General features: G+C 39.9%; 1 pseudogene; it reads right to left on the bottom strand.

Annotated features, from left to right (window-relative positions):
* Positions 1-343: 343 nt before the first annotated feature.
* Positions 344-996, bottom strand: LOC102851401 (annotated as a pseudogene).
* Positions 997-10,563: the final 9,567 nt, after the last annotated feature.

Raw genomic sequence — 10,563 nt, 5'->3', positions numbered from 1 at the left:
CATCGACTCGTGAATTATTTGATAATTTCTTCATTCTTTTAGATCACCTTTGTTGGGTACATGGATATATATGGATCTTTTTCCTTCAGTCAGCTGGGAAGTTGTCCTCCAGATTTATTGGCATAACCTGGAAAGCACATCTAGGAATGCATCTGTTTGTTGAAATATGTTGATTGATATTCCACCAATTCCTGGGGCCTTCCCCCCAATACCTTTATTTTCTTTTCATCCAACAAGAAACCATAACTTTATTAGTTAATGATAGAAACAGTACAAATTTCAAACCAAACTGCAGTTACTCTTTTGAAACACACACACACAAAGTCATCAATTTTCCAGATGACTACATTGTTAATTCCATAATAGCATTTACAATATCCTTACTGTTGTTCTTCAGGGCTCAGACAGCCTTTGCAGACACATTTGCTTGTAACATTACTAACTCTATGTCCTTAGCTTTGATGCCTGTTTCATCAACCTCTTCCTCTTCACTCTCCTCTTGAACCGTTGGAGTTTGTATGTTTTCTTGAATGTTTGAGACAGCTTCACCTTGAACTTTGAATTTCTCAGCAGCTGCTAGCTGTGTTTGCTGAGATAAGTCCTTTTTTCACCAAAAACTATGTAGGTATCTGAAGCTGGGCTGTTATAAACATCTAGTTTTGTGATGACAAAGAGGATATTCTTAGATTTCCGAATAGTGACTCTAGTAACCCCTGTGACTTGTCGAAGTCCCAGTTTGGACACTGCCTTCCTCGCCTTCTTTTCACTCTGACTTTGTTTTCCTTTACTGACTGGTTTTTCATCTATTTCAGCTGCTGCTGCCAGCTGCACTTGTTGTGGGGCTGCCTGTTCCTCAAGCTCTGGTACTGATTCATCACTATCAGATTCTGTTCCTGACCCTGTCTCAGCTTGGTACTGTGGCAACCCTTGCTCTGTAGCAGGGATGATTTCTGTGGCTTCACCAGGTATTTTGGGCAGGGAACGCAGAACCAACATGGCAGCAGCCCTATCAATACCTTTAGAGCAGCTTGAACATCTTCCTTTATTACCAATGGTTCTTGATCACATTCTACTTCCTGAAATGGTTCGGTGTTAGCCAATTCTTTTTTATACAATGACCGTGTATTCCTTTCATCTTCTTTTGATGCTTTTTGGGTCATTCAAGATTTTGCCCATAGCAACTTTCAAAATTGCAACTTGAGGCTTGAATTTTTTCTTCAATTCCTCAATTTGAGAAATGCCAAGTGAGTTCTTCTTTTTTTATTTTCTGACTCCATCTCTTTGCATATTTTGTTATACTACTTTGCTTTGTCTTCAGGAGCTGACTTTTGAAACCAATTCTTTAACTTCATCATTTCTTCCCTTTGTTTTGGCTTCTCACCACTCTAGTGACATTCATGTCTCTCTGTAATGACTTTTTGCTTTCTTTATTGATGAAAATCTTGTTGAAGATTATCCAAAAATTACTAGAGTAATTATATTGACAGAAATACAAGCTAGATTTAAAAGAGGCTGTGACACTAGGGATATCATTGCTGATGTCAGATGGAACTTGGTTGAAAACAGAAGGATATTTATTCATGTTTTAGTGACTAAACAAGGATTTTGACTGTGTGGATCACAACAAATTATGGCTAACATTGAGAAGAATTAGAATACCAGAATACTTATGTTCATGCAAAACCTATGCCTAGACCAAAAAGTTGTTGCCTGAACAGAGCAAAGGAACTTGAAAATTAAAAAAACAAAACAACAAAAAGGAGTGTAACAGGGATACATATTTATACCTTTTCAAAATATTTACTAAATACATCATTTAAGAAGCTGGACTGTATAAAGAAAAATGTGGCATCAGGATTGGAGGAAGGCCCATTAACAACCTGCATTATGCAGATGATACACTGAAAGTGAGGAGGCCTTTAAGTGCTTGCTGAAGAAGGTTAAGGACTGAAGCCTTCGATATGGATTGCATCTCAACATCAAGAAAACAAAAATCCTCACCACTAGGCCAATATGTAGCATCATGATAGATGCTGGAGAAAGGATTACAGATGTTAATGAATTAATCTTTCTTAGATCTACAATCAACATCATTGGCACCAGCAATCAGGAATCAAAAGATGAGTTGCATTATGAGAATCTCCTGTCATGGACCTCTCCAGAGTGCTAAAGAGCAATGATGAGCAGTTTTAAGACGAAGGTATGCTTGACACTAGCCAAGGCACTTTTAATTGCTTCCTTGAATATGGGTGTTGGACAATCAATAAGGTTGATAAAAGAATAGAAGTCTTTGAATTGTGATGTTTGAGAAGAGTATGGAATATTCTATGGACTACCAAAAGAATAAACCAGGCTATCTTAGAGAAAGTTCAACTAGGGTGCTCTTTATAGGCAAGGATGATGAAACTTCATCTTAAATACTTTGGGCATGTTGGTAGTCCTTGGAAAAAGGCATCATACTTGAAATGGTGGAGGATCAGCAAAAAAGATGGACCAACACAGTGACTGCAGCTATAGGCTTAATTGTATCAAAGATGGTGAAGATGGCACAGGATAGGGCAAGATTCAGATCTGTTGTTCATAGGATTGCTATGACTCACAGTTAATTTGATGACACATAACAATTACAAACCTTCTGGAAGCAGATTTTCAGACCTGCCTTCTGAGACACTTTAGGTGGATTCACACCTTTTGGCTACTAGTTCAATGCTTAACAATCCATGTCTCACAAAGCCTCCTGGTATACCAGTCAGTTAAAAATAATTTAAGTATATTTAGATTTTAAATTAAAATATTTTATATATTTTTCCTTTTCGTGTTCCATTGAATTTTAAAAATTACTTTCATTATGGAATCATGGATAACTTGTCAGATTGTTAACCAGGAGGTAAGCAATTTGAATTCACCAGGTATTCCACAGGAGAAAGCCTCCTCTTGTAAAGATTTAAGCCATTAGTAACCTCATGAAAAGTCACTATGAGCTGGCATTGACTAGACAACAGTGGGTCGGGGGTTGGGTGTTTTTACTTTTAAACAATTTTTTAAAGGATTTGCATAAACGTCAAAGATACATGAAACACAGACATTAAGAAAAGAAATTAAGGCAAGAAAAAGATAAAGATAGAATACAGAACAAAGTCACAAGTAGGTTAATACACAAGTAAGGACCACAAATTTGGCCTTACACCTTCTAGGTATTTAAACAAAAAAAAAGCCTTTGCCTTTGAAAGGAAAACAGTACAGAATTCAGTGCATTCAGTAGAGGACTAATAAGGGTAGTTCTGCTCTGTCCTAAGGGGGAAGTGTGTCACTTTGAGTTGGTACTTAATGACAATGAGTCTTGTTTTTCAGTTTAGGATGTGTATTTTCTTATAAAGTTAAGTAGAGAAAGAAAATACAGTTGTGTGACTTGGGATATATGAGCACAAAGTTCTATGGGCAAAGTGTCTTTTAAGGTTTTATAAGTGCAATGTATAGAAGATTTTAATAATGCAACATTAATATATATATATATATACTCCTTTTTAGTAAAAACAGACAAAAATTGGCCAAATAATTGTCTCTGAGGTTTTCTCCCATATTTCATCTTTAAGTCCTAAAGTTACTAATGTTTTTAAATAGGCCACAAAATATTAGTCACACCAAAGAAATGAAAATAGAAATAGGTAAGAGTTGTTATGGTGTGCCATTGCTTAACCTGCAACTCCTAGTAACCCTATGTAAAATAGCTCCGAAGCCTGCTTTATCCTCTGCCAGTCTCACTGACTCTGACACACCTGGCCCCATGGCCCTAGTTACTGTGTCAATCTGTCTCATCTGGGATCTTTCTCACCTGTACTGTCCACTACCCTTTCAAGCATGAAGACTTCTGGACACACACCCAAGTACATGAATTGTTGTTGTTGTTACGTGCCATCAAGTTGCTTGTGACTCACAGTGACTCTATGTACAAGAGCCCTAAATCCTGTGCCAACCTCACTGTCTCTGACACACCTACTCCCACTACCCTAATCACTGAATTGATTCATCTTATCAAGGGTCTTCCTCTCCTGTGTTGTCCCTCATCTCCCAAACATGATGTTCCTCTCCAAGGACTGGGTCCTCCTTGCAACATGCCCAAAATATGTCAGATGATGCTTCTGAATCCTTGACGCCAAGGAGCATTCTGGCTTCACCCTCTCCAAGGCAAACCTGTTTGTTCCATGGTATATTCAACACTCTTCTTCAGCACCACAGACCAAAGGCATCAACTCTCTTTTTATTATCCCTAGTCACTATCTAGGTCTCCGATGCATAGCACATATAGCCCAGATCAGGTGTACTATATCCGCCAGCCTGATGTCGTTGCTCTTCAGTACTCTGGAGAGGTCCCTGACAGCAGACTTTCCCAATGCAATTTGTCTCTAGATTTTCTGGCTGCTCGTACCAGGACTATTGACCATGGAGCCAAGCAGACTAAAACTGTTAACTATCTTAATCTCTTCACCATTCATAATGATGCTGCCAATCGGCCCAGTGGTGAGAATCTTTGTTTTCTTGATGTTGCGTTTCAATCTGTATTGAAGGCTGTAGTCCTTGACCTTCTGCAGCAAGCACTTCAGGTTCTTCTCAGTTTCAGCAAGCAGGGTTGTATCATCTGCATAACATGGGTTGCTGATGACTCTTCCACCAATCCTGATGCCACATTCCTCCTAGTACAGCCCAGAATCTCGGATGATCTGTTCTGCATACAGATTGAAAAGGTATGGAGACAGAATACATCCCTGGCAGACCCTCTTTCCAATTTTGAACCATGCAGTGTTTCTTTGCTCTGTTCTGACTACTGCCTCTTGGTTCAAGTACAGGTTTTGCATAAGCATAATAAAATGTTCTGGGATTCTCATTCTTCTCAGAGTCAGCCATAGCTTGTTGTGATCCACACAGTTAAAAGCCTTTGATAGTCAATGAAGCACAGATAGACATTCCTCTGGTGCTCTCTGCTTTCTGCCAAGATCCATCTAACATTAGCTATAATATTCCCAGTACCACAACCTGCACATCTGACAGTTCTCTGTTGTTCATCTGTGTTTCTCCAGATTTTTTTGGATAATTTTCAGCAGAATCTTGCTTGCATGTGATATTAATGATATTGTTTGACAATTTCCACACTCTGTCAGGTCACCTTTCTTTGGGATGGGAACAAAGGTTGATCTCTTCCAGTCAGTTGGTCAGCTGGCTGACCTCTAGATTTCTTGGCACAATTTAATGAGCACACCCAGGGCAATGTCTGTTTGTTGAAATATGTCAATTGGTATGTTGTCAACTCCTGAGATGGATATTAAAGATCTTTGTCTCCAAGGAGCAGCTTGTTTTGACTTTCTCTAGGTCAGACCTATTTGTTCTCTTTGTGGTCCATGGTATGTTCAACCCTCTTCTCTAGCACTACAGCTCAAATGCATCAATTCTTCTGTTATCCTTAGTCATTGTTCAGCTTTCTGATGCATAACAAGATTGCTATTAAGTGCTATTGAATCATAGATGACTCATAATGATTCATAGTGACTCTATGAATTAAAGACCTGAACCCTGTTGTATAACTATCATTGTTTCTCTAAGTTCATAGAGTTTCTGGAGGCAAGTTGTTTTGGAAGTAGATGCCACTCCTGCTTCCAAGCCTGTTTTAATCTGGGAGCTCCACCAAGAACTGTCCACCAAGGGTAACCATTATCACATTTGATACATCAGTGTCAACAGTGTTTAGCATCACAGCAACCACAATTACCTCTGTATTGTATTACCAGACCAGAGCTGTACTACTTAGAACAGTGTTTGAGAGAGGGAGAGAGAAAGAAAGAGAACTGAGACAACTTTCTGATATACTTTTTCATAAAGGTCTAATGAGGAAACTGGCCATATACTTCACTGATACAGATTTAAATAAGAATTTAGTCTGACTATTGCTTGTAGAATGTTTCCAAGAAGTCAGTACTCTAGCACCAAATTCAATTCAGGAAAAGCAGATCTATGAGGGCCCAGAGCAAAGCATAAGCATGTTTTCCTCACAAATTGGATAGAACACAAGGAAAACATTAGAATTTGGAGTGCCAGTGAAGATGCCCCTATTGCATATCCATTAGACAGTCTTCCTTGGAAATTGGTTTTCCATTCCTCAGTCTGAAAGAATTGGGGCTTTATTTCCTGGAGAAAGGCAGTAGTGTAGCTATTCTCTGATGCTTAGCAGGTGGGTAGCAGACTAGGCATCTGGTCAGGAAAGTAAAAATCCTCAAAGAAAGACTGACATCTTGACTGATGTCAGATGTGCAGATGGGGTCAAGAATTTTTTAAAAGTGGACTCAGGGTGGGGGAAGGAGGAAAATATGCAACAATGAATGAATTGTTGTTATGTGCTGTCGAGTCGTTTGCGACTCATAGCGACCCTGTGTACAAGAGCCCTAAACCCTGCTCTATCCTATGCCAATCGCATTGCCTTTGACACACCCATCCCGATTACCCCAGTCACTGAATCAATCCACCTCATAGAGGGTCTTCCCCTCCTGCACTGTCCCTCTACCCTACCAAGCACGATGTCCCTCTCCAAAGACCTTTCTCTCCTTACAACATGTCCAAAGTATGCAGACGAAGCCCCAGAAGGGAAAAAATGTTTTAAGCACCAGACATTAAAAAAAAATAATTCTTTGTTAGTGCAAATAAGCAACCATGCAGGGGCCATGGTTCTTTTCTAACCAGAGAAACAGAAGCAATGCGCTCAATCAGGGCAGTTTTTCAAACCAGGTGTTACCAATTGCAACCAAATGAAATGGCGCACAGAACTCCTTTGTCTGCTATGTTGGCATGGCAATTACATGACTTTTCTGAATGTGAGGACTCTTTATCTAAGGTATTGTTGGGTGCCATAAAGTTGAGCACAACTTATAGAGACTCTATGAACAAAAGATCTGAACTCTGTTCCATCCTGTGCCATCCTCACACTTCCTGACATGGAGTCACCATGCCAATCCCCCTGGCTGAGGGTCCTTCTCTCTTTCACTGACTCTCCACACTTACAAGCATCATATTCTTCTCCAAGGAGTAGCCCCTCCTAACACCATGCCCAAAGTATGTGAGGCAAAGCCTCGAAAGAGCACTCCGGCTGCACCATCTCCAAGGTATAGCTTGGTCATCTATGGGATGTTCAGTGCTCTTCTCCAACACCACACTCAAAGGTGTCAATTCTTTCTCTGAATCCTTGTTTACTGTCCAACTCTCAGATGTACAGGTGAGATAATTCAGGAAAAACACGTTTTCTGCTGTTAAATGAGTCTTAGTGGGCTGCCCTACAGAAGGGAGTGGAGAAAATTACTGTAGGCTCAGAGGAAGTGACAGGGAATAATTTAAAGGCAGGCCTAAAATGTCAAAAGCACATGACAGGCAGTGCAGGGGAGGTCAGTTCAGTAGCTGTCTTGAGTCCATCTCAGCTCAAGTTCACCCAGCATAAGTCAGAGCACAGCTGTCCACCATGGGATTTAAAAAATTTTCATCTGGTTTTTCTGAAGATTTAAAGACCATTTTCAAAGGTGTCTCTGGACAAAAGCTCAAATCTCTGGCCTTTAAGTAGCAATCAAGCATAGTCACATATTTGTACTATCCAGGAACACTCAGGGAAGATGAGGAGGCAAACAGCATCAGTGGAGGGGCAAAAGCAGAGGGTAGACCCATGTGAAGGAGGTGTCAATCCATAACAGGAGCTGTGGGTAAATTCTTGGCCAGTGACCACTTTCTGGGTTGTAACAGCATCTCCCTTGACCTTTATCCCATACATTATGGGCTTGGGACACTGAGACCTCTGCAGAGAGAGTGGCATGGATGGTATTTCCTCACTAGTAACCCTTTCCCCACTAAAAGTGGTTATGACTGACACTAGCAAGGGTCACCAGATACTTCGGGGTGCAGAGGCTGCCCCCAGCCCTGCAGCTACCTAGTCTGGAAATCAGCATTTTAACCAGAAAACCTCTTGGGAATTGCTTCTGTGCTCCTGAGTCAAAGTCTGGGGCATAAGTATCTGCTCTGCTGAGTATCATTCTCATGAATGTTCCCTAGGAAAAAGGGAGCTAAGAAAAAGATCTAACATTTTTAGCCTCCACACTGAGAAAGGGGATCATAAAAAAGTAGAAGGGACAGAGGATTTCCAGCTATGCCGGTGTCTGTAGACATAGAGGAGTCCAGGGACAAAGGGGAATATCACTGATAGGAAGTGGGAGGAGCAGAAACTGGGTAGATTCAGAATGTGTAGGTGTATAGGACGTGGAAAAATGCCTTCTCTTAGATGTGAGAATAAAGGAATAGAGGCAAGGAACAGTGAAGTCCAAAAAGTTGTTGGAGAGTAACTTCCTCAGTTTCCTATGGCCATGCTGAATACAGGAGGATACAGAAAGAAGGTGGAAAGTTTCCAAGAGAAGTTCAGATGTCCATTCTTGTGCTGCTGGAGAGCACCAGTATCCATAAAGCCCAGACCTTCATGAGGTTGGACTTTCCTCTGTGTGCCACGTCCAACTGTTAGCAGGTTCTCACATACTGAATCTATGTTCCTGTAGCAAATCTTTAAGTAGTTCAGCAGTAGATCCTTCCTTTCTACTTGTTCCTCAATGGTCTTTATGAGGTTATTTCCACTAAAGCAATACCCAGGCTACCTCTCATAGATACCTCCCTCTTCTATCTAGTCTGGTGTCCCTGATACTGCCTATTTGCAACCATATCATGCTTGTAAGCCTCTTAGGCTGCCCCTAAACTTCTCTTACGAAACATCTGTATAGTGTGCCACTATTAAATTCTGTAATTTTTACTCTGGTTTTCATTCATCTGCAAATCCACAAGACAATTCTACACAATCACATTGACTGCTCTTTAGTGCTGTATAAACAGTGGACTATTTAAAAGAATTGAGCATATATGAGGAACACAAACTAAGTCTCAACAAATTAAAAAACATCATAATAATACAAAGAATATTCTCAGACCACAATTCCATAAAACTAGAAATTAACCACAGGAGAGTAAAGCTTAAGAAACCACCTATGTGGAAACTAAATAGCTCTCTGCTAGAACATGATTAGGTTATAAAAGAAATAAAGAATGAAATTTAAAAGTTCCTTGAAACAAATGATAATGAAAATACAACTTACCAAAACCTATGAAACACAGCTAAAGGCAGTCCTCATGGGGCAGTTCATAGCAATAGGCACCCATATAAAAAAGGAAGAAGAAGAAACAATTATCTAATTCAACACCTTTAGCAAATAGAAAAAGATCAACAATATACTCATACATCCTCTAGAAGGAAAGAAAGTGTAAGGACAAGAGCTGAAATTAATGAGATAGAAAACAGAAAAACAGCTGAAAACATCAATAAGACCAGGAGCTGGTTTTTGGAGGAGGTCAATAAAATTGACAAACCAAAGGCAAATTTTACAAAAAAAGGGGAAAAAAGACACAGATAATTAAGAAATTATATGGGGGTGGGGGAGGGGTGGGCAGGGAGAAAAGTGCCAGAATACTATGAAAAGCTATACTCTAATAAATTCTAAAACCTAGAGAAAATGGACAAATTCCTTGAAACACATTCCCCGCCCAGATTGACAAGGACAGATACAGAACACTCGAACAGAGCCATCACTAAAGAAGAAATTGAAAAGGTCATAAAAAATACTTCCCCATAAGAAGAGTCCTGGTCCAGATGGCTTTAAAGCTGAATACTAGCAAACATTCAGAAATTATTTAGCACCCATTCTACTTAAGTTATTTCAAAAAATTGAAAAAGAAGGAACACTTCCAGAGTCATTCAATGAAGCAAGCATAATCCTAATACTAAAACCAGGCAAAGATATTACCAGGTAAGAGAACTATAGACCAATATCTTTCATGAATCTATATTGCAAAAATCCTTAACAAAATCCTAGCCAATAGAATCCAAATCACATCAAAAAAATAATTCACCATGACCAAGTGGGATTCATAACAGATATGCAAGGATGGTTCATTATAATAAAAACAATCAATGTAATTCACTGTAATAACAAACTAAATAACAAGAACCATATTATCTTAGCAATTAATGCACAAAAGGCATTTGACAAAATCCAACACCCCTTCCTGATAAAGACACTCAGCAAAATTGGAATGGACGGAATTTCTTCAACATAGTGAAAAGTATATATGTAAAACTAAGAGACAACATCATTCTGAATCGAGAAAGAATAAAAACATTTTCCTTGCAAACAGGGACCAGACAAGGATGCCCATTGTCATCACTTCTTTTCAATATTGTATTGGAAGTGCTTGCTAGGGCAATATGACAAGCTGTTGTTGTTATGTGCCGTCGAGTAGTTTCCGACTCATAGCGACCCTATGCACAACAGCCCTAAACCCTGTTCTATCTTGCGCCAACTGCACCGCCTCTGACACACCCATCCCGATTACCCCAGTCACCGAATCAATCCATCTCAAAGAGGGTCTTCCCCTCCTGCGCTGTCCCTCCACCCTCCCAAGCATGATGTCCCTCTCCAAGGACCCGTCCCTCCTGGCAACATG

The sequence above is a fragment of the Elephantulus edwardii genome, unplaced genomic scaffold (assembly GCF_000299155.1).
Source record: "Elephantulus edwardii isolate Elephantulus edwardi_28Jun2011 unplaced genomic scaffold, EleEdw1.0 scaffold00363, whole genome shotgun sequence".
NCBI lineage: Eukaryota > Metazoa > Chordata > Mammalia > Macroscelidea > Macroscelididae > Elephantulus > Elephantulus edwardii.
This window is presented reverse-complemented; position numbering and strand designations above follow the sequence as displayed.